Raw genomic sequence first — 25,961 nt, forward strand, 5'->3', positions numbered from 1 at the left:
AGAAGCATATCTATGTCTATATCTTTCCTGTATATCTTAAGGCAAATTACTAAAGAACGACTAAACTTTGCTCAGCAGTTGACAATAGTTAACAAAATAAATTTTAGCAAATATTTAAATTGTTCCCGAATATGTTCTTAAACATTTTCCGATGATTCCACCTCAGTTCTCTCAATTCTTTCTTAAAAACGTATAGGCTCGAGTCTGTTTCTCCCACATTGAAAGCTACCACTCTCACAGTCAGCCACAATGCAGCTTTTTCTTTTTGCACCTAATCATTAATCTCGAATAGCAGAATATCCTCTAAATCATCAACATTATAATTGAAACGTGTTCTTGAGTCTTCTTATTGAAATACATAACCTTCATCTGTCGACTAACGATAATGGTCTTAGTCTCATAAGCTTTGGTATGGCCAAAGGTATATTCGCTTGTAGCACCTTCCTTTTTACGTTTGAATATTCGAAAGCACACCTCGAGGTCTCCAAATGGAGGCACTAATTCCCAATTCAATCATGTTTTGATTAACGGACACCACATTTCAGATGTCATCTCTGTACTGTTTTTTCGTTAAAAATTTATCGACGCTGACCATTATCTTGTCATGTGTACGATTGACGCAAAGTTGTCGAACGCGGTGAAGACTCGCATTGAGAGAACGCTGCGTTCCAACTTCCAGCGATTGACGCCAGACGGCGTGCCAGGGGAATAAGCCAGACAGTTTGACTAACGAAGCGCAAAAGAAAAGGAAGAAATAGAAAAAGATATAAGTGGGCTGTGGAGGAACATGCATGGAGCCACTGCAACAATTGCGTGAGACGGTAGGCACGACGCGTGGAAGAGAGCATAATAACTGGTTTGATGCCGAATGCCAGAGAGTGATAGGTGTGCAGAACCAGGCAAGAAGTCGCATGCTCACTGCGAATGCAGGTCGGAATACCACATCCAGATTATGTTGAATGGAGAGCCAAACACGAAGATTATCAGGAACAGGAAAATAGTTGTGGGTAATGATCCAGTTAAGGAGCCACCAACACAGGAGGAGGTTTAGAAGGCAATTAGGGAGCTAAAAACCGGTAAGGACAGTATCCCCGCTGAACTTCTAAAAGCGGGGAACGAGCGGCTGTAGCTGTACTAGTGCATTGCTAGGATGTGCAGCCATGGAGTCCTTCATCGGCGAGTACCAAGCTGATTTTCGTAAAAGCCGCTCCACTACGGAGCAGATGTTTACCCTACGTTAGTTACTAGACCAGTTCCTGGAGTGCATCTTGCAAATTCATCATCTGTTTGTGGACTTTAAGACGGCGTATGATCAGTCAATGAAATGAATTATGGTCACGGGCGTAGCCAGAAATGTTTCCTGGGGGAAGTTTTACAACAAAGAAATCTGACACCGCCTAATCGTCAGGAGTTTATTCAGGAAATGGGGAGTTATTTGCACTTGAAAGCTATTTTGGTCGAAATTGAGTGTTATTCATTAGACAAACAAAAAATCAAATTGAAATAATAAAAGACAAATGTTAAAATTTTGCCTAGCATCCAACGCTTACACCAGTATGCAGTGTGCCTACATACTCGCGAACGTACAGGATCGTAGCGTCTTTCTACATAGCCCACTCACGAGGCCAACAACTCATGAGCAGCCAACAGCCCGTGAGGGCTAACGGCGCACTGGAATACAGATTTCGTTTTACTTTTTCTTTTCTTCTTCATTTTTGAAGTTATTCGTTGTTGGCATTGAGGTACGTTGTATGTTCGAATCTCCACGGGGAGAGGCTGTTAGAGCCCATTGGATCGAGTCTTTTGAAGACGCGGCAATGGTGCTGCTGACAACTTATCCTGCATGATTTTTAACATCGCTTCTGAGGTTATCTGACGAGCAGACTTGTTGGCAAACTCCTTGGCTACGCAGGTGACTTTGACATAAAAGCCAGAAACTTTGCCACGACGGATACCATCTGGGCTAAACTGAAAACGGAGGCTAGGAAGATTGGGCTTGAAATAAGACCAAATACATGAATGACAGAGGCTCAAACAAGACGAACGTCCGTTTTTCGTGGACGGTAAACGCTGATGGGGACGATCCGGAAGTTCGTGATTAGAGCCATAGTTATGGATAGTTATGGATTTGACAATGCTCATGGAGGACACACGCGTCTTTGCGGAAGACATTTGGTGGAGTACAAGTTAAAAGCGAATAGTAGCGGAGGTGCAGGAATCAAGGGCAACAGACACTGCTTGGGAAGGTTACCGACGCACATTTGACGAAAGTCGGTAAGCTACGGTAAACTGGACACGTCGTAAGAAAAACGGTTCAATACAACAACGTGCGAGATGGCTCGTCCAGGTCTAAAGCGACATTTTTTAGTTTTTAGAAATAAAATCTGCGAAATAAAACCCCGTAAATTTTCTTGTGCTCTAAATAGCTGGTTGTAAAATTTCTAGCTTAAAGTGTGGAACAAATTTTCTTCTACGAGAGGAGGTGGGTTCGAACTCCCAAAACCCCTCTCGTCACCATCGGTGTAGGCTATGGTAGGTAATATTGGAACAAGGTTTTACGACGAAACTAGTTAAGCTGGATAGCGGGTGAGACCTCGCTCTCGTGATGCTGAATGGACTGAAGCAAGGGGATGCTCTTTCTAATCTGCTATTCAGCATTGCACTGGAAAGTGCAATACGACAAACAACGTGGAAAGGAACGGAGCTGTCACCACGAAACCTTCTTAGTTTCATGGATGACGTCCATCGGTAATGCGAAGCACACACTCGTGTGAAAAAAAGTAATGCAAAATCTGTATCCCGGTGTGTCATTGGTCCTCACAGGCTGTTGGCTGCTCACGAGTTGTTAGTCGTTAGAGTTATTGAGCGGGCTGTACAGAGAGACGCTACGATGCTGTACATTCGAGAGTGAGTAGATAGTAGACAGTAACCACATAGCAGCGGCTATTGTTTGTCATACGCTTGCGTCAGTGGTGTAAGCGTTGGATGCTATGCTTCTCATACTCGTTCACGTGAGAGTTTGTCGTTTGCTTCTCGCCCGATTTGCAATATTCCTATGCTTATGCTTATACTTATGCTTCTCGCTCGATTTGCAATATTGACGTCGAAATCATTGGAATCAGCCATAGAGTAGTGGAACAGGCCTACATAGGCCTTTTAAATTGGGAGCAGCGAGATTGTAACTTACAATTAACACCGTCCAAACGAAGTACCTACATGTTTGCTGGCAGTACATGTGCAACGCCCCTGCCCGGATTTGCCCGGAAGATATTAACCGCGGTCACTTATAGCATCGACCTAGTTTGTTATTTTTGCTAAAGTTATTAAAACGCGCACGGTCGCGTTTATTATTATTATTGTTTTCCGCACGTACATTTCCTGTAGGTTACGTAGAAGTTAGGGCTGCACGATAGGTGTTAAATTATCAAATAAATGAGTCGTAAGTTGCCGGTCGACCCGTCTGGTCGATTAGCTGAAGTTTAACACAAGTTTCTTTTCTTTTATCATTGAAGAAATCCGTGGGGTAGCACGGGCTACCCTCCACATCTGGTGACAGCGGTGGGATTTCTTCAATGATCCTTGTCCCTGCTGACGGCAATTTTGAACCGTCTTGAAAAAACTGGTACTCATCTTACCCGTCATTACTTCATTTTACTTGTTAAATTTTCGGTAAATGCGTGTGTAATTAGATTTTTTTTCTTTTTTCCTCTTCTCATAAAAATGAAAAGGACTACCATATCTCCATTCTTCTAAATGTCCTCTAGAGAGAACCCATTGTTTTCATGCACATTTATGTATGTAGACCTGTATTTTCTACCATACCAGTCTTTTCGTAATTCTAATGAGTAAAAATTAAAAAAAATCGTGTTAACCACCATAGTGTCCATAGTAGTCCAAATGGTGTCGGTACCAAGGTGGAGGAGTTCATATACCTCGGTACGCTCGTAATATGCTACCATGATGTAAGCCAGCTGAAGACTCGTAGTCTGTAACCCGTAGTCCCGTAGTTTGGGGTTTTGAGCGTGAAATTCTGCGATAAATACTTGGTGGCAAAATAGAGATTGGATTGTGGCACAGGGGTAGGAAACACAAGCTGTATCAAGTATATATACGCTCTGTAGTTAAAATAGCACAAACTGACAGGCTGCAGTGAGCTGGACAAAAAAAGTGGCTAAAACTATTTTCAGGAGAGAACAAGAGACTAATCCTGTTCTCAATGTGCTAAACGTCTGAACGCTGATAAAGGTAAGGTCCGAGTCAATTCTTAAAGAGATTGCATTAGTGCTCAATTGAAAATATAGATCAATAGAAGTTTTGTGAAATCTCTAGCTATTTACAACATAAATATCAGACTAGCAAAAAAGCAAATCAATGTCTACGTGCTACATTCCGATTTCGAAACTTGACCTTCTGTTTATATTCGTCAGACTTCGCAGCCAGCTGTAAGGGTACAGAATAATCACGGGGCTAGTGCTACAGTGTCTCCCAGTTTAGATCCGAATATGCGACGTCTGGCTTGCTAGACCAGCGTCGTGCCTCGAGACCAACTGGGAGGTTCAGACAAGCCACAAAAGCCAAAAGCGGTTCTCGTTTGCAGTAAAAACCAAACAATACCATGCCATTATCAAACCACACTTTCCACATCTTCCGTAATATCAAAACTTGGTGCAAATCATTCCTGTCACGTTACGACAATTAACTTATAATTTTTTTTTTTGAGACTCTATTACCATTGACACACGTGAATTGAATTTGGCACATTTTGTCAATTTTATTGCCAAGCAGAACGAACAAACCTGAAATCCCGATTCGTTGGTCACGGAATAGACATATGGAAATCGACTTTTTTCCACCTGAATAACCCATTCCAAACCATCATCCTGACGAATTCCAATGACTGCTTGCTGGTGGCGGTCAACACGGCCGCTTCGGCACTCTAGCATGCTTCCATTGACTCCGGGACAGGGTGATGAACCGCACACAAAAACTACACCAACAAGCACTCCAAGATTTATGACAATCATAAATTAGCATAATCGTGATATTGCAGCTGAAACAGCAACACCAGTTCGACCACCACCGAAAATGGATTTTATGCGTTAATCCGTTTGGTCGCTCCTCGGATGACTGGCTGCTCGGACTGGTGGTGGTTCGGAGCGGTGGTGATGGTAGCTACCTGAAGTACGCGATCATGCGAACTCAGCAGTTTGCGGTTTGGTCGGTGGTCGACAACTAGGAGCGAAAAGAAATGCCAAACTCCCCCGCTGTTATCGCGGTGTCATCGATGCTCAACGCCCACTTGACCAGGGGGCGATTTTTATTCATCCCCATTTCCAGTTGAGGTATAATTTGCGAAAACAATTACCGGAAGCTGCATCCCATGTTTGTTCTACATTAAATTATAGGTTTGATTCAATGGTGAATCAGCTCTTTGGATGCTTGTCATAGTGCATCAGCGTGTGACTCAGTGTACCTATATGGTTCGATAATAATCAAGTATGTTAATACATTCACGCAATCATTATCACGGGATTGTAAATATTTTTCGGATACAAAGTTCAGCTTTTAATGTTGTTCACTTGGCAGTTAGGACTAATTGTAAAACGATGCCATCCAATTAAAAGCTTCTCAAAACAACAAAAGAAAAATGTGTTTTGCATAAATGTGTAAGATAGAATTCAGTTTGATTATTTCCCAGGAATATAAAGGTAACTGGTACAAAAGAAATAGTAAAGAATGCCAAACTTACAAACGACAGCCAACTTACTGATGAAAACTTTGTTTGGGTGTAGTACTAAAAATGAAACCCATTTTATCGTAGCGCAGCAAGCAAATACCGCCTGCCTGTGAATACTTCAGATAAAACATTATTCATAAATTTTAATTAGCTAAATAATACATAACGCCTATTTCGTATTGTGTCCATTAACTTTTGCTTGAGATAGTGCCAACATTATAGGCTCTCAATAGAACTGCTGGCGAAGGTACGGAGTCGTTTCCTACGCATCCGAAGAATTAACATGAATCAAAATAATACTCTTCCGTGGCTGGCTGGTTGGCAGGCTGGCAGTATTCAGCGGCGATAGTACCTATTACTTCTCTGCGCACGCCTGTCCAACTTTTGCCCAACTCTGGTATCTTAATAACCCTCACCCAGCATGAGTTATGAAAAGATAATTAATTAACTTCCAAACGAGCCACAGCACCATGCCGAACCGCAGCGAGCGGCTACCGAGCGCTCCTCAGCAAACAATGAACTGTATGTTTTCCCTGATAACCATTATGAAGCATAACTGACTACGCGTTCCCACCCGTCAGCTTAGTCATGATCTCTCTTGTTTTAGTAGTTTTTGCCCCTTGACTGAAGTATTTTTCTTCTTCTCTGTAGCTTATATTTCAATGTTTTGGTGATGAACTAAACGCTTTCGTTAATCCTACAGCTGGGCAAGTTCTCATTTTTTTTCTCACACAAGTGGAAAATTCATTATCTCCTTTCAACTGTGCAATCGAAACAAATACATAGCGTTGTTTATTGAGTACCAAGTTTCCAACTGTAAGCGTCCGTATCTTCAATTGCATCGGTGAAGGTTTAAATGGTGGGCACTTAATGCGCCGGTAACGATTTACTCGAGTGGTTCACAATATCTAGGATGATAGCTTCCGGATTGAAGTAAAACAATTCAATTTGCATGTGCTGTTGTGAGAGCACATGCCATACATGCACTGGAGTTTAATTTATTGCTTGAACTTAATTTAATTTCTTCTTCCGAAGCTTGATTGCAACTTGCAACTGCCTTTTTAGATGTACAACCATTATTAAGCAGCTATGTAGGAGTCATATTTCACCTGAACGGTGAGATTTGTCTCTGAAACGCTCTGGTGCAAGCACGCCTCTGCCACCCGCCAACAACCAACAGCCCGACCGAGATTCCTCCTCCTACACGCGGTCCCGGCTACAAACGAGCAACAACCATAAACCAACTAGGTGAAAGGAATTAATTTACGAGCGCTCTTCTACCTCCATAAAACAAATAGTCATGCAGTCAAGTAATTATGTTGCTTTATTGCTGCAAATGCAAGGCTGGATGGATATTTATTGCATTCAATAAAATGTGACTTTATTACTCAGCTTTCGCCTCTCAGATACCTGTCCGTTTGCGATTCGAAATGTGCGTCGTTAATGTGAGATCTTTTAGGATGGGCTTTTGGATATGGAAAATAATCCAAAGATCAGCAGATCAGAAATAACTGTATCCCATGATCGGTTTTACTAAAAGTGAAACCTAGATTTATAAGTTGTTTTTATCACTTGTGTATCTGGGCATGTGAGTGGTAAACACAGTAAAAGGATTTTTCAAAACAAAAAGAAAATCTTAAGTTGTAGCCCAGAAGTCTGAACCCAAGTAACAATTTCAATTTTAAGGTGCACTTGAAGAGGTTTCCAGCATTTGCTGCTTAAAACCGATCTCAAAACTTGTAATTCTACAAAACTGCGTTAAAATATCCATAAAACCCTTATAAGGCGAGGGAGGCCCACGCTAAAGAAGGTTCTCAAGAAAATTTCCAAAGATCCTTTTAAAACTTGTAATTCTTATCGATATCTATTTATAGTGACTTCCAAGAGTCGCTTGAAACAAAAAGAAAACCGCCACAAGTGTTGATGATTTTATGGTTGTCTCCTCAAAGAACACTTGCAAGACATCATACACTTTTCACAGCCTTAAATGTTTTAAATTGACCAAGAGCTATATGCTATAAGCATTCACAGATATTGCTATTTCGAAATGGGTATAAATGAAAGTTGAAAATAAAAATGGTGATAAAAGCAGCTGCTTTGTTGCTCATAAATGAGAAATTTTTCATGCCACGCTCGGTTTGTCGATGTTTTGTGACATGAAAGTTAGAAAATTTTAACGCGCCATTTATTTTTGCTAATGAAAAATTAAATTAATAAAAAAAATTAATGATTTCATGAAGAAGTTCATAGCTACCAAATTTTTAACTAATTGTGGCAAAAAGGTTTTTATATGTCTAAACATTTATTTAAAAAGATAAGATCACTCATGGTATTGCATAATATCATATTTATAAGCGCCCATATGTAATTGACTACAATTCCAAAAGTAATCAAAATAGCCGTGTTCGCCATTTTTCCAATGGTTTTATCCAAATCAACCCGAAAGCGCTTATTAGACTAACATTTCTCGCACAAGACAAAGAAAATTCTTCCAAGAGCGCGATAGGTTCATCAATACTTATTGTATTCTTGAAGAAGACAAGTTGCGCTTGAACAAGAATTGTTTGAATTACTTGAGGGCACCAAGTTTTTGCAAGATAACCATTCTAGTATAAACAAAGAAAACATCAACGAAGTATCGACGTAACGTGTTGTTTGTGCTGTTTGGACTGCACGACAGTTCCAAGTGTTTAATTTACAATCGGTACAACTGTTTTTAAAAATTATGCTTCAACTGCTTCAGTGCCTTCAAACATTTTCCATACAAAGACATCTGACTTATGAACTCTAAATTTAGTTTAAAAAATACGAAAAGCTCTAGAGGAAACCCGCACCGCCCCTGGCAAATGCATCATTACCGGCACTGTCCTTCCCCAGTTCAGTTAGTCCTGACATCTTTATTGTTTTGTGACTTCGCTGATTGTTCATATGAAAGAGTTTTCAAAATATTACACAGATTTTCGCTTAAATTTCTTTTAAAAGATCTGTATTCTTCAATTTTCTTCAGGTTCAGGCTCCCATTTTGACAGATTAGTTGTTTACGTTAGAATGTTCTTATTCAAGAGTATAATTTCTCTTTCATGAATATACGATTTTAAGAGAGTTTTATGGCAGTATTGTAAAGATAAACGAATCTTGCAGAAGAATGTCATAAGTTTTTGTCAAAACTATTGTTAAGGTTTAAGCAGCGTCGTTTTTAAGCAAAAATGAAGTATCCTTTAAAACCCCTTATAAGGTAAATTACACTTATTGATAATTTAGTTTTATGGGTGATTCTTCAATTCTCTTTCAGTCATACTTCAGAAATGTTAGTCAAATAAGATAAAATTCACTTGAGGAGAAACATTATAAAACCTAACAGACTTTGAAATGCTCTGATAAAACTACTATAAGAAATGAATAAGACCAATTTGCTATTGGATTGTTACTTGGGAACAATGCTCTCCAGATCTCGCTCCACTTGGTATTGCTACCTCGCTCGCTGTTCCCCGCTTCCTTGTACGCCGCCAAAGATAGTTCTTAGCACCAGCCGCACCGTGGGATGAAACCCAAATCTAGGTGGACAAAAGTAATTACGCTAAAACCGTTCTAGGTATGTAATCTGTGTTTGTGTCTCCCTGAAGTAATACCGATAAGGTGGTGCCAGGGCGGATTGAGGCTGGAGACTCGAGTAGGGTTTTAGTGGGTCGGGATCCTCACGCCCCATTAGGGGGGTCGGGATACCTAAACCCCACTCCCTGAGTTATCTTCTCAGGAGTCTGATAGTACCGTATCTTCTAAGGTGCTCAGCAGATTTCCCAACTCGTAAAAAAAAGGTATGTAATCTGTTCGGAATAAATTTGTTATTTTAGCTTCCGCATTTTTTGGTGTATATGACGTTAGGGCGACCATCATAGTAAGCGAGTGAAAAATATAAACTTTTTTATGGCTTAAGTTGGCTGAATAAAATGTTCTGCAAAGTTAAAGAGCATTAAATTTTAAGTAACTTTGCTAAAAAAAATAAAGCTCTATCTCTTATGGTTGATGGGCTGGAGCTATTTAAAGTTTTTCGGTCGGGGTGGATTTTCGGCAACCACAGTTAATTAATGTTACAGCATTCACATCTCCTAAAATAAAAGGGTTTTCAGCTCGAAAAACAACCAGAGCCACTTTCATAAGCTGAATACAGATAATTGAGATAAAAACAAGCATTTAGACTTATTTTCGTTTTTTAATCCATTCTATTAACGTAAAAATTGTGATTTTGGTAAGTAAAACGGTAATTTTTACTTCAATATTCAATACGGTCTAGCAAAAAAGAGCCGACCTGGACCGATGTGATCTCGATTAATTTCGGAGACCAATATATTACTAAACATTTATGCAAAATTTGGTTTGCTGCTTTTGAGCAGTATTTACGTTATTGACATTTGAAAAAACCATATTTTATTAGAAAAAATGCCTGTAGCTTCGGAACCAAAGGAGATAGCAACTTGATTCCTTCAAACAAAATATGCGCTTTCCATGCGTGTGAAAGTGCTCAGAAGGCATGATTTGTGAGAAATAAACACGAAAGAAGATATAAAGAAAAAACGGATTTTTTATATCCACCCCAACCAAAAAACTTTAAATAGCTCTAGCCCATCAACCATAAGAGATAGAACTTTAATTTTTTTTGGCAAAGTTACTTAAAATTTAATGTTCTTTAACTTTGCTGAACATTTATTCAGCTAACTTAAGCCATAAAAAAGTTTATATTTTGCACTCGCTTACTATGATGGTCACCCTAATGTTATATACACCAAAAAATGCGGAAATTAAAATAACAAATTTACTCCGAACATACTATATACCTAGGACTAACGGTTTTAGCGTAATTACTTTTGTCCACCTAGATTTGGGTTTCATCCCACGGTGCGCCGTTCGAAAACTCCGAGTGCTCGTAGGTCCTCTTTTCGGCACAATGTGCACTTTATACATGGTCTCAGATTGTTCGACAGCAAGTGTTTGTGGAGTCCGTAGTAGGCCCGACTTCTGCTAATTTTTTTTTTATTGATTAAAGAGATTTTAAATTTTAAATTCATTCATCTCTAACTTCTGCTAATAATACGCCTTTTAGTCTCACGGCTGGTATTGTTGTCCTATTTTGCCAGTGAGCCAAGGTATACGAACTCGTCGACTACCTCAAACTTATCCCCGTCGATTACCACGGTACTGCCCAAGCGGGTCCTGCCGCGCTCTGACCCGGCCGCCAGCAGGGATACCTCGATATAAGATAACCTCGTTATAAAACAACCTCGATATAAGACAATTTCGATATAAGACAACTTTTTGAAATTATAAATTGTCTTATATCGAGGTATCCCTGTACTTCGGTTTAGATGTATTTATCTGTAACTATTAATATTTTGGCAGGGCAGTCTTCAGAGTCTTGAAAAAGACACCAACAAAGTGTCGAAATGTCGGGAAAACATCAAACCTCAGTCTTGATAAATTGCTCTGAAGATTGCTTTGCCAAATATTAACAGTTACAATTGAATCCAGTTGATAAAATATACGACGTATTTATCTTCAATCAAATCTTCTCTGTTTCGCGTTTTAGTCTGGTGAACTGATCTTCCACCGCCTTAAATGTTCCGCTGACAGCATCAACGTTGTCAGCAAAGCAGATAACTTGTCTGGATTTATTGAAAATCGTGTCCCGCGTTTCGATCGCCGGTTGTCTTGTAACACCTTCAAGCGCAGTGTTGAATAGCAGGCAGGAAAGACCATCTCCTTACCGAAGTTCCCTGCGAGATTCAAATGGGTACGACAATCCATCCGAGATTCTCACACAGCACTGTATCCCATCCATCGTAGCCATGAACAGTCTAGTAAGCTAACCCGGAAAGCCGTTTTTACCCTAAATTTTCCAAGCTTTTGTCGGTTTACCCTATCATATGCGGCTTTGAAATCGATGAACAGTTGACGCGTAGGGACTTGGAATTCGCGGCACTTCTGGAGGATCTGCCCCAGGGTGAAGATTTGGTCTGTTGAAGACTGACCTTCCATGAAGCCGACCTGATAACTTCCCACAAATCTATTATCTATTGGCGATAGTCGATGGAAGATGACTTGGGACAGTACTATGTGGGCGGCATTCAGTATATTTTGTGATCGCACGGTAGGTCTCACAATCCCGCTTATCACCTTTTTTGTATATAGGGCAAATAACCCCATCTGTCCACTCCTCCGGTAGTCGTTCCGTAACCTAAATCTTGACAATCAGTTGATGCATACAGCCGGCCAGCTTGCTCGGACCCATTTTAATAAGTTCCGCTCAAATGCCACGATTTCTCGCTGCTTTGTTGTTCTTCAGCCGCTGGATGGCTTCTTTAACTTCGCTCTCTGTTGCTTGCTGTACCAATGAGGCCAATTCCTTTACTATCATGGTTTTCCGCCTGCACGCCATCGTAGTGCTGCTTTCACCATTAGATCATCGCACGGTCCTCATGGAACGTTTTTGTTAAATACTAGCTTATCAAGCACTTGTTTCACGAATTAGCTTACAATAGTTGAATAAGCAATTCTTGAACAAAAATGGGTCGTCAATCAAACTACCTCTATCTTTATCTCTGCACTTTTCGACCTGCGGCACAAAGCAAAGATTCGTTGGGTCTCTGATAGAACTTCCGTGTGTCGTGAAAGCGGTACAGCTGCTCGAGTTCTTCGCACTCCTTCTCCTCCTGGAGGCGGTTCTTCTCTTGGACGAGTCGGATTTGCTGTCTTCACTTCTGTTTGTATCTCTCCACATTCTGACGGGTGACTCTACGCAGCCTTTGTACCCGCGCTGCGTTCTTCTCATCCAATAACTGCCGGCACTCCTCGTCAAATCATTCGTTACGACGATTCGATTCCACACGTGCTAAGATGTTCTTCGCTATGCTGTTAATGGCTGTTTTCACGGCACTCCACGGCCTTCAAGAGGAGCTTCATCCACGTTAGATTATACCCTGGCAGGCGCCGTTATCATATGTTATTCACAACAGATTATTTTTGACGTATCTTGACTTTCACTACGTAGTTAGTTTGACACGAATGTTAGCGCCCCGATAGGATTTCACGTCGATAAAGTCTGAAAAGGAAACCTCGAGCACACGAAATGATTGGTTTGACGGAGAATGCCAACATGCGACTGAGCGGAAAAAAAGAACTTGGAAAAATTATCTAAGCATATCCACTAGTATCGCAAGCACGGAATAAGTGGACCACGATCCTGAGGAGTAAAAAGCGCTAGAAGGAGAACAGCGATCATGAGAAGCTGGAACCACTATTCTGGGTTCAAGAGACGCGCAAGTTTTAAGAGAAGGTGAACCAATCTCGTAAGGGTTACACACCTAAACCTGGCATGTGTAGGGACGAGGGTGGATGGATCTAATTACAAACGAGTGAGAAGTGGTCGACAGGTGGAAGTATTTCTACGATAAGCATCTCAACGTCGATATAGCAGAAGCAGACGCAACGGAAGTTAACCTAGGAATACCTACAAACGACAACAGCGTATCGGCTCCCGATCACGAACAGATCCGTCGAGAAATCGGTCAGCTGAAGAATAATAAAGCCGCCGGAAATGAACGACTCCCGGCAGAACTCTACAAAAATGGTCACGAATCGCTAGCAACGGCGCTTCATTGGATAATTTTGAGATAAAGATTTGAGAGAAGAAACTACCAGAGGAGTGGATGGAAGGTGTAGTCTGTCCCATCTACAAAAAGGGCGAACGGCTAGATTGCTGTAACTACCGCTGCATTACGCCGGTCAACACCGCCTACATGGTACTCTCCCAGGTTTGGTTGCGTCGGCTATCTCCAATAGCAAGAGAATTCGTATAGCAGTATAATGTGGGTTTTATGGGGACCATTCTAATACGGATTTTTGTATCCGAAAAATCCAGAAATCTCGGAGTACAACATTCCCACGCAACTTATTTTCTTGGATTTCAGAGTAGCATACGATACAGCTGCACGCGACAGCTATGGCAGATAATGCGCGAGTACGGTTTTCCAGACAAACTGATGCGGCTGGTCAAAGCTACCCTGGAGCGAGTGTTGTGTTACGTGCGCGTTTTTGGGGACAAACTCGAGTCTTTTCGAATCGTGCAGAAGTTTGCAGCAAGGGGATAAACTATCCTGTATGTTATTCAATACCGCTGTTGAAGGTATGATCAGGCGAGTAAGCATCGAAATGAGAGGAACGATCTTCAACAAGTGTAGCCAACTCCTAACCTTTGCAGACGACCTCGACATCATTACTAGAAAGCTTGGGACGGCGGAGGCAATTTGCGCCAGACTAAAAACGGAGACTATGAGGATAGGGTTACAAATTTATGCTTCGAAAACCAAATATATGGTAGAAAGGGGCTCCAGGGAAAGCAACATTTGCCTCAAACGAACAGTGACTATTGACGGCGATGAACTGGAAGTGGTTGATGAGTTCGCATATTTGGGATCTCTGGTCACCGCCGTCAATAATACGAGTAAGGAGATCCAATGACGCATTTAAGCTGGAAATAGAGTCTACTTTCCCCTACGCCAGACGCTTCGATCAAGGAGCATACGCCGCCGCACAAAGCTGACGATGTACAAAACGCTAATCAGACCGGTAGTCCTCTACGGACTTGAGACAGTAACTTTGCTTACGAAAGACTTACGTGCACTTGCCGTATTAGAATGAAAGGTCTTGCGAACTGTCTTTGGTGGAGTACGAACGGAAAGCGGAGCGTGGCGGAAGCGTATGAACCACGAGTTGCAGGCACTACTTGAAGAGATTCCCATCGTACACCTGGCGAAAGTTGGGAGACTACGGTGGGCCGTCCACGTCGCAAGGATGCCGGACGACTGAGCAGGAAAATCCGTTCTATGCAAGAACCCCACCGGCACCAGGGATACAGGGGCCCAATGTGCTAGATAGCTCGACCAGGTTGAAGCCGACTTGCGTGTGTCGAGACGCGCAACGAATTGGCGACGAGTATCCCAGGACAAAGTACATTGGAGAGGAATTCTTAAGACGGCAAGAGCCACCTCGGCTCTCGGCTGGTAAGGTAGTAAGTAGTAATGTCTGAAGAGTATCGACCTTCTATCAAAACGTGGTCGGTTTGTCATTCGGTCTGGTTGAGTGATCATCAGGTGATAATGGTAGTTATGGTTGAAAAAGGTACTACGTATGGCCATGTTCTTGGAGGCGGCGAAGTCGACAAGCCTTATGTCATTTTCGTTCGTTTGCGGGTGTGCGCTGTACGGTCCAATCATCGGTTTAAATTCCTTCTCCTGACTAACCTGAGCATTCAAGTCCTCGATGATGATTCATACATCATGTCTTGGGCAACGGTCGTATTCACGCTCCAACTGCGCGCAAGATTCGTTTTTGTCATCATAGGTACGTCCGAGGTAATGGCTGTGGCACGTTATTTATGCTCGTATTTAATAATTGTCCCTTAATTCATAATCTGCCACATTCGAATGTTGATCGGCCACCTTCGGATCATCCGCTTCTGCATCTCACCCATCACTATTAAAGCTGTGCCAAGTCCATGTGTATTGCCGCAGCTGTGGTAGATGGTAGATGGATCCCTATACGTATGTACCATCGTTCCTTTCCAGTATACCTCCTGCAGCGCTACGATGTCGAACTTGCGGCTCTTTACGTCTTCAGAAAGCACTTGGGTACTTTCCGAGGAAATTTAGAAACCGACAGTTCCATGTTCCTCATTTCTAATCGTTAGTCCGACTTATTACTTACATCGTTTGTTTCAGTGGTGTTAGCTTGCAACGCCTGTCACCAACTAGCGCTCGAAAGAGCGCAGGACTGCGAAGGAGGACCAATGTAACTCGAAAGAGCCATCTTCTCTGTTAGCATACGACCTTGGTTTCCACCGGGGTTGGTTACTCGATCTCCACCTAGGTTGCGCGTATGCCAGCTGGTACCACGGGAGGGATAGGAGTTGCTGGATAAGAGATTATGGATCACTGTAGAGTCTATTTTATGATCAGTACGCAAGGCACTGATGATGGTACGCATTACCTAGCGGTTTACCAACCAACTAGTGCACTACAGTAAATTGTAGATTTCCTCAGCTGCTTTCGTGACGATGGATGGCCTGAAGCAAGGGGATGCACCCCCGGACCTGCTGTTCAGCAGTGCCTTGTTAGGTGCAACACGAAGAGCAAATATGGAAAGAAACGGGATTATCGTTATGAAATTTCCAATTTCGCATACTTTTTGGTTTTACGGATGACATCAATATCATCGGGCGTAGAGCCGAGTGCAAGATTTCTTTAGGCTTTTCAAATTGGAAGCAGTAGCATTGGGACTTACCATTAAAACCTCGAGAACGTAGAAGACCAAATGGTCTTGGTGCCGTAGTGGTAGTGGATGGGGAACGGTATGAAGTAGTGGTGGAATTCATATATCTTGGTACGCTCATGACATATGGCAGCGATGTAAACCGCAATGTAAAACTATGTATTGCAGCTACAAATCGGTATTTGTACGGATTACACAGTCAGTAGAAGTCCCGTAGGCAACGAAAGCTTGGGCTCTACAGAACACTAGTACTCCTGATGGCCCTTTACGGACATAAATTATGGATGCTAACGGAAACTGATTGACGGGTGCTGATATAGTGATGATAGTACAATGTAGCAAGCTACGGTAGGCTGAGCACATCGCTAGAATGCCCGATTATGAAAGAGTAGCCCGTTTTGGCGCCTGAATTGCTCTACGGTTAATACAGGTGATATCGACGTCATCCGCAATACCAAGGAAAATGTGAGATTTCGTGATGATTGTCCCGTTCCTTACCACATTTGGTCTTCGTGTTACACCTAACAAGGCACTGCTGAATAGCAGGTTAGAGAGTGCATACCCTTACTTCAGCCCATTCAACGTCGATAACGAAACGTCGCCACTAAAGTAAAGTAAATTTAAGTTCGTTTAAGTTTGTTTTCAAATCCAATTTCATGTTTAATTTCAAATCCTTTTTCAATTCTAATTCGGTTTCTAAATTCAAGTCCAATACCTAGCTGAGCTTTAGGTCCATTTTCAAACAAAACTTCAAATGCAAATTCGTATTCAAATTCAAACCCCAATTTAAGTCAAAGTTAATATCTAATTTCAATCTTCATTTTAAGTCCGCTGTAGTGCCCAGGCTGAGATTGATGCCTTATCTTTTCTTTAATATTTAACGTAAAATAAATTCTTATGGTTTAACTGGGAAGTTTGTAAGATTGGGTAACCATAGATCCGCTATCCTACTTGATCATTTGATTTTTTCCAGACCAAAATATGTTCTTGAACCAACTTCCTTCGGTTTTCGTCTGAGCATGCAGGTGTTTTATACGGATAGATATGATCTTATGATATTACTGTGGTTTTTAAATTAATCTATAAACAGAAAAAGCTGACGAATAGTTTAAACATGAACCATGAATGCACCAATGCACCAAGCGAGTTGAATACAAATGAAGTAATGTGTATTCCGAGTGTACCAACAAATTTCATCAATTGTGAATAAAGGGGATTTTTTTTTTCATTTAATTCTACGTGATACGTGCATTTGTTATTGTGTTCTCTTAAGACATTTACCTTAACTATCGTATTATAATATTTGAACTTGATTTCGGATGCATGCCCAATTTTGGCAGTACAGCAGTAGCTGTATGGTTTTACTAAACCTTCCGCTGTATGTTGTTTTTTGGGAGAAAAAATTTAAAGGGCAACATGAAGTGAAGCCTGTAGCAGGAGAGCACACTTTAAGCAAACAATCGTACAAACTACCCAGATAAATGCAAATAAGATCTTTATCGTCTGGTGCTTTTCCGATACCCTGTCTACCGGTGGCCGTGCCAGTCTGGCAGACATGCTTCAATTCAACTTGAATAGTCTGAACAAGAGTTTTCCTCCTAGAGACAGCACCAACAAATGGTTGAAACGAGAATGAAAAACTACTCCATTCATTGCAAGAGCGTTAGCATAAAACTGTTTCATTTTTTTTTATTTATTCATTCGAGCTGATGTACCAGCGAGAAAAACAAAATTACCAGACAACAACACAAGTATGAGCACTATAAACGAATTCTTCGTCAAACATGTGGTTGTGTGGGTGGGACAAGTTTTCCACCATAGTGCCAACCGTCAATTCCCAAAACCAGACACGTGCATTCAATTAAAATGGACACCAGCAACTTTTCCTATTTTGCATTCTTTTTTTTTTTTTTTGGTTTAGAAATTAGCGGAGGATGCGATGGTACACAGCGAACTTGGCTCGGGTACAAGTTTTCCGGGTCACTGGTGTTTGTACGTGGAAAGCACGTCGCGTCGTATTTTTCCCTTGCCAGTTCCTCCATATTTTCCTGTTTTAAAGCAATTTTTATTTGCCATTCCGCGGACGACGTCGGGCTGCTACCTGCTGCTGCCGGTGGGTCGTATTCATATTTATTGAGCAAATAAAAAATCAATTTAGCTTAGCTGAACGCTGGCACGTTCTTTTTAGATCGAACTAAACTCGCTGCCAGTTTTAAAAGATAACGTGAGTAATAACCATCGCGTAGGTACAAGTTCAAAGTGAAAACACGTGGGCAGTGTGTCATATTTCTGTACGCTTTGTAGTCGAGGATTTGTTTTTAGGCTGCATTACTGTTTGAAGTTTAGAGCGAGAAATTATCATTTTGTATTTAACAGTAACGAGTATGCAGAAATGAACCAGTTTAGAACATATTCCTTGAACGTAATCATCAACAACATCTGTTAGGTATAACCTTTTTTTTTCAACTCGAACGAATCTCAGGCTACACCGATCTTGTTTTCCCATTTTTGAACCACAAAGTAATAAATTAATGGATGAAGGCAGAAACGTGTACTTATTTGTAAGTAATATACAAGACTTGATGAGTGATCCACAATGCCTCATTCGAGCTGAAAACAGCTAAACGGGTACTAACCAGCCCGTTGTTGGTTGTTTCCAAGAAATGATTTCATCCCGTGTGCCCTGTTCTGCGCTAAAGACTGCAAACCTGTTCAGTGACTGGTGTGGCTTTTTGGTGGCTGCCGGTCTTGATGGGCTGTCATGTAAACTGCCATATTGACATACCAGTTTTGCTGTTGAATGCTGATCGTTTTCCTCTGCCCCCCTCCAGATCCGCATCCATCCCTTTGGAGAATAGTTTATCATCGCCAATGCGTGTGTGCTCACTCTCTCTCTTATGGTTGGTTCCAGTTGGCGTTTTAGGCATCCTCGACGTTTATCTGTGACAGACTTCAGCCGGTTGGTTGTCCATCATCGCATGTCGCCATGTAGCAAAAAGTGATTTTTCTTGATTCCATTTATGCTTGCAGTTCTTGCGAATGCCGTTTGTGAAAGATGCTCTCCTTAGCAAGTCTCCTATCGATAGTTCGATCCAATGCAAATGGAATGAGATTGTTAGCACATGATGCAGATAAAAATTTCCTGGTATTAATGAATACAAATTTAAAAGTTATTAGATAATTTTATCGTACCATAGTAATGATACTATCTTAGTTTTTGTATTTTTGAGGTACGAATCATATAGATGTTTAGAATGAATGATAATCTGACAACTTTTGACATTATCTACATGAATATGAAACTTAAATCTAGATCAAAACTATTGCAGCATCCTAGACCTTGTTAGGCTTCTACTAAACGTGCGTGCCCAAAGTCAAATAATTGTTCGACCAACGTGAAGGTGCGGATGCATGACGTCAGTGGTTCATAAAATACGTACATGTTCCGATGTAATCTGGTTGTCAGTAAATTCGATGAACGAAACTGTCTAGGTGAAGCTCGAAAACCAATACGGGACAGCAGAGCCGGGGCGTCAATTTCACTGTTAAGCAGTTTGGTCACAAAAAATACTCGATGAATCCTTCGACGACTCTCTAATGTCTTCAAACCCAAAACCTATCATCGGTCTACGTAGCGGGTAAGATTGTTAGGTAAACGTGTTGAGACCATCACCAATTGATTTCTCGTGGTTTTCTACATAAGAATTATCACTTTTACCCCTTAACACAGTGACAACAAAATGTTCCGTTTTATCGGTTGATTTTACCCACTGTGCAGCACTTGCAATTGGTAGCAATCAGCAATTTCGCACCGAGATAAACTTTTGGATCTTCGCCATATACCAGTGCGCATCTGGAACCAAGCAGAATAGCAATGCCGTTGAAGAACTCGGCGAATAGCAATGGTCCCAGGTTACTGCCCTGTGGACACGTTAAGTACGGTCTGTAAGATAGAAGCTCAACCAAGAAGTCAGTCTATCAGATAAACACCGTCGCTGATCGCTGATATCACCGCCACGTGATAACATCGACCAAAGCGTAATATCGTTTATAAAAACCAAGAAAAGAAGCGGGCTGAAGCTTCAATGTTGCAAATCGAGTGAGAAGCAACGTGAGTGAGCATGAGAAGCATATCACCCAACGCTTGCGCCACTGACGCAAGCGTACGACAAATACGACGTACAGCCTCGTAATGTCTTTCTGCATAGCCCACCCACGAGGCAAACAACTCGTGAGCAACCAGCTGCCCGTGAGGGATAGTGGTACACTGGGATACAGATTTTGTATAACTTTTTCATTTATTCTTCATCTTATTCCCTCGGTTCTACACGCGGGAGGGTGTGTGAGCTCTTGCAAGTTATCGGTATCAGCTGCTCGGGCTGCAATGATGAGTGAGAGCGACGACCGTGGCCGTTAGCTGAATACACAGTCGCAAAAACTTGCTGCAGTACACGAATAAAGAAGAGCGAGAGTCCGAAAGGGATTCTTATGCCGGCATGTTCGTTAGAACGAGTACGCTTGTGTGAGAAAATTAGATCACATAAGTGCGGGATTCATTTCCTGCCGGCTATCACCAATTGCGAACAGATTTGTAGGAACTTATCAAGCCGGCTTCGTCGAAGGTCGGCCTAGAACGGATCAAATATTTACACTGCGGCAAATCCTCCAAAAGGACCGTGAATACAGAGTTCCCACGCATCATTTGTTCGTTGACTTCAAAGCCGCATATGATACCATCGACCGGAAAGAGCTATGAAAAATCATGGACGAGAACAGCTTCCCCAGGAAGCTCATCAAACTGATTAAATCTACGATGGATGGTACACAGTGCTGTGTTCGGATTTCGAGTGGATTGTCAAGTTCATTCGAATCACACAGAGGGCTTCGTCACGGTGATGGTCTTTCATGCCTGCTGTTCAACATAGCGCTACAAGGTGTTATGAACCGGGCGGATATCGACACGCGGGGCACGATATTCAACAAATCTAGTCAATTCGTCTGCTTTGCCGATGACATGGATATTATCGACAGAACATCTGTGACAGTGGCTGAACAGTACACCAGACTAAAGCGCGAAGCAGAAAAGATTGGGTTAAAGCTAAATACGTCTAAAACAAAGTACATGCTGGCCATTGGAACCGAGGCCGAACGACACCGTTTGGGCGGTAGTATATTGATCGACAGCGATGAGTTTGAGGTAGTCGACGAATTTGTCTACTTTGGCTCGCTGGTAACGGCGGACAATGATACCAGCCGTGAGATTCGGAGGCGTATTATCAGCGGAGAAGTCGTGCTTACTATGGGCTTCATAAGCAATTGCGGTCGAGCAGACTAAGTCCCCGTACAAAGTGCACCCTGTACAAGACGCTTATTAGACCGGTTGTTCTCTACGGGCATGAAACATGGACAATGCTCGAGGAGGACCTGCGAGTGCTCGGAGTTTTCGAACGACGAGTGCTAAGAACGATTTTCGGCGGCATACAGGAGAACGGAGTATGGAGGCGGAGGATGAACCATGAACTCGCACAGCTCTATGGCGAACCCAGTATCCAGAAGGTGGCTAAAGCTGGACGGATACGATGGGTAGGGCATGTTGCAAGAATGCCGGACAACTATCCTGCAAAGATGGTGTTCGCCTCAAATCCGGTAGGCAGGGCTGTCATTCGCTCACACTATGCGCCCAATGTTCCAATATTATGCCTTGTCGCACAGAGCGATTCGGCAACACACCTCTACAGCTAATATGCACACAGCGTACGAGCGAAAGCGGAGTGGGAGCGAACGACAGCACTCGGTGAATATCGCCCAGTGAGTGATCATCCAAACAGCACTTGGTGCTGCCCATTGCCACACTCCGTGCGGAATTAACGCAAAAAAATTGTTTTGTATTTACAAATTTTCTGTCCTTTTAAAAGTGAAAATATACGCTGCACTGAACAACTAATATGGTCTATGTTAAGTTAGTATGGATCAGGCAACGCAACAGCAAAAATGTTTTTTTCAATCACACCACTTCAACTGACCCAGCGCAGGGTGTACAATCCAGCCGCGCAGAGTGCGGCTCTTGGTGTGGTAAAGCACGCAGCAAATTTATCACAATGCGTTTGCAACTGCCTTTTCCTGGTGCGCATAAAACACGCAAGAGCGTGTTTAGCAAAAGAGATATTGAAGGGAATTTTTGGGCGAACACACACCTCATGGCGAGTGTTGTGTTGTTTAACAATGTGTGTCTTTTGGTCTGCGCTGCGGTTTATGCCAGCTCTGCCGGTAGGAACAAGACGACCAGGAGCGCAGTCAGCAAGATGATTAGACCAGGTGGAGCGATATCTGGCGGAGAGTACTCGGTGTCCGAGGAATTGAAGAGCGGTAGCCCTCAACCGAGTTACATGGAGAAACTTTGTTCAACAGGCTTTGTCTTAGGACGGCAAGCCTCCTAAGTAAGTAAGTAAGTAAGTAAGTGCGGGATTCACAACACTGACTTTGGCACATAAGCTTCGTTTCGTCAAGTAAAATGGCGTCTATAGAAACAGCTAATCCCTCCGTTTTGCCTAGCAGTATCCCGTGATCTACAGGCTCGACAGCAGCCTTTAGGTCGAGATTGATAGCATATAAGTGTTGGTTATTATTACACTCAACCCAGCTAACTCAATTTATTTTATCTCAGGGTCGACAACAAACCTTCGGAGGACTGTACTTGCCGATCTGTACTTTCCGGTCACTTCGCAGACACCCGGGGATTCCCCGCTCGATGCCGTTACTGCTGGATACTCGGGAAACCGAAGCTCGTGGGACCTTCAATTGGTCACTTTGCCTTATACTCCTTCTTGGTCGACGGCTTTTTGAGCCCACTTGTCGACGCTTGGCACACGACGAGACTTAGGGCGGGAGATAACTGCTGCTCCCCCCCTCTACGGTGACTTATGCTCCTTTTCGAAACATCGCGGAGGCAAAGATAGGTTTGACTTCCTGCTTGAATGCGTTCGTGAACTCGTAGTATTGTCGGCGGTGTCCAAAGATCTCAATTATATGGACTCATCAACCAATTCAATTTCAACGCTGTCAATTGTCATAGTCCGTGGAAGGTAAACATTATATTCTTCCAATAATTCTAATTCTAGTCTCGACATCTCAGACAGCACTGTCTGCTTAAGGTCCCCAAGTTAGGAACTTGAAGGCGCAGCTGATCTGAGCTTGGGCTCCATAGCAGTCCCAGTACTTTCGTTACCGGGTCACACGTTGGTGCACCATTGGCGAAGAATAAATCCTACTCCGCAGTGCTAGCGTTTCTGCGTACAAAATTCTCTCCCGCATCCTGTTTCTTAGACTGAGGCCATTGCAGGAAACCTTTGTTGGCGAATGCCAGTGCGGTTTTCGAGAGGGACGCTCCACGATGGATCAAATGCTTACCTTGGGGCAAATCCTTGATAAATTGCGAGAATTCAACTTGCAGACTCACCATTTGTTAATGGATTTTAAGGCGGCGTACGATTCCGGTAAACGAAATGATCTGTGGTGGATTATGCTTGAACAAGGATTTCCAACAAAACTGATTAGGCTGATACGTGCTACCCTTGGTGGTTCAAAATCAACCGTCAGGAAACAGGATAGCGGGTAAGACATCGTACTCATTTCTAACGTTAGATGGTTTGAAGCAAGGTAACGGACTTTCGAATTTTCTATTCAACATTGCATTGGAAGCTGCTATTCGAAGGGCAGGCGTGCAGAGAAGCTTTACCATCATCACGAAATCTCATATACTCCTAGGGTTTGCGGACGACATCGATATTATCGGTGTTAGCCGTAGAGCTGTGGAAGAAGCGTACACGCTTCTTAAAGAGGAAGCTGCGAGGATAGGGTTTATCATAAAGTCTAGCAAAGCAAAGTATATGGGGTGAGGAGAGCGTGGTAGCCCTACGGGTGTTGGAACTGCGCTGATGATAGGTGGAGATACTTTTGAGGTGGCCGACGAATTTGTCTACCTTGATACGTTAGTGACATCTGAGATCTGATAACGATGTAAACCGTGAAATAAAAAGGCAGATAGCGGCTGCCCACTGGGTCTTCTACGGATTACGTAACCAGGCGAGGTTCCGTAGCCTGCAACTCCGTACAAAACTCGCATTATACAAGGTGCTCCCGATGGTACTCTTGCCCTCTTCGAGCGTAAGAACCTGCGATCAATTCTTGGCGGGATATTAGACGAAGGAGTTTGGTGCAGGCGCATGAATCATGAAATGTACCAAGAATACTAAGATGCGGATATTGTGAAGCAACTAAAATACGGCAGGCTACAATGGGTTGGCCACGTAGCAAGGATGCCGGATGAGAGACCAGCGAAAACAATATTTAGCAGAGAATCCGGCAGAGGCCGACAACTTCGAGGCAGACCCCGTACCAGTTGGACGAGCGCTGTTGACGTGGATGCTTGAGCAGCGGGTGTTAGGGGCGACTGGAGAGCGGCAGCCAAAGACCGAGAAACGCGGAGACGTCTCCTGAATTCGGCACAGATTCGATAAGCGGATTGTCAGCGCTGCTACCTGGTATGCTAATGAACCATAAACTATAACATTACATTTAAAAAAATCACTTATCACTATTTCACTTTTAGAATACATTTTACAGTTAATTGGCAATTATATCTAATGTAATCAACAGTGATCGATTGCAATATATGTACGTAGAAAATAAATAATTCTGCTACACTTTCACCACAGACTAACAGACGTAACACTGAAGCCTCATTCCATCGCCAATAAAAACGATCAGTTCAAATTTTCATTTAAGCTAAGACTCAAACAACAGTCGCTGCTCGAGAACGCCGCTCGCCTGTGCTGACGCTGATGTCAGATATTATACAAGTAAATTTATAGCATTGCTAAATTTATAGCAACTTACTCTGAGTAGCGCGAAGACTGCACCAGGTGATGCTAGTGTTTTTTCCAAGTTTGTCAATGAAACGATGTTTTGTTAGAAAATCTGTTCGGAGTGTTACGTCAGTTAGTCTGTGCTTTCACCATTCTACTAGAATGATGTATGAGTATGGAAGGCATATCAACCACACACTCAATTATTTTCCACTGGAGACTGACTAGCTATTGCAGCTCTATCAACGGATATATATCCCGGTCACGCCAGACTCCAACTTTGCCATATAAATGGCAGTTAGATTCCGCCCCATACAAATTTCCCTTGGGATTTATCACGTGCGTTGCACGAGACTACCTTCCGAATTCTCAATGTCAATCAGCTGTGAACGAAGGATTTATTTCCAATCACCAAAAATAAAAAAAAAAACAATACCGCCAACTCCTACAGGTTCGTTTGATTGCCTATTTGGCTGACTGACTGGTAGACTGATTTCTCGGCGGGTTCGCCGAAGAAAAAATGTCGTTCCAAACGGCTTCCATCCAGGAAGCCGAACTCTGCAGAATTTAATTTTTTTTTCTAACTTCCAAGCTTGAATGCTACACAAAATCGGCATGCATGCAATATGAATGAAGATTAGTAGCAGCAGTAGCGGCTGCCGCCGTCGTCCTAGCAGACTTCCTAGAAAACGCTAGACACAGACACGTTCACAGTTTGTTCCAGGACAACGAAACCAAACGTCTAAGGATGGAGCAGCAACAATGTACGCTAAAGCTGTCGTGCAAACTGAGTAGCCTGGTGGTAGGACCGGGAGCAAACCGGAAGGAGGAGGTATCATTTTTTTTCAATCTCAGTATTATCGAAAGGATGTACGTATCCGCTGCAGTATGACTGCTTTTCACGTCGGCTTTTCTTATCCACACAAAAGGGGAGCTTAACGTGAATTCGAAGAGAATGTTTGCGATTAGTCAAATGATGTTCGATTGTAAGACGTTAGACGATTTGAATCGATGACTAAAATATTCTATATTGTTTGTGG

The sequence above is a fragment of the Sabethes cyaneus genome, chromosome 2 (genome assembly GCF_943734655.1).
Source record: "Sabethes cyaneus chromosome 2, idSabCyanKW18_F2, whole genome shotgun sequence".
In the NCBI taxonomy this organism is placed as follows: Eukaryota; Metazoa; Arthropoda; class Insecta; order Diptera; family Culicidae; genus Sabethes; species Sabethes cyaneus.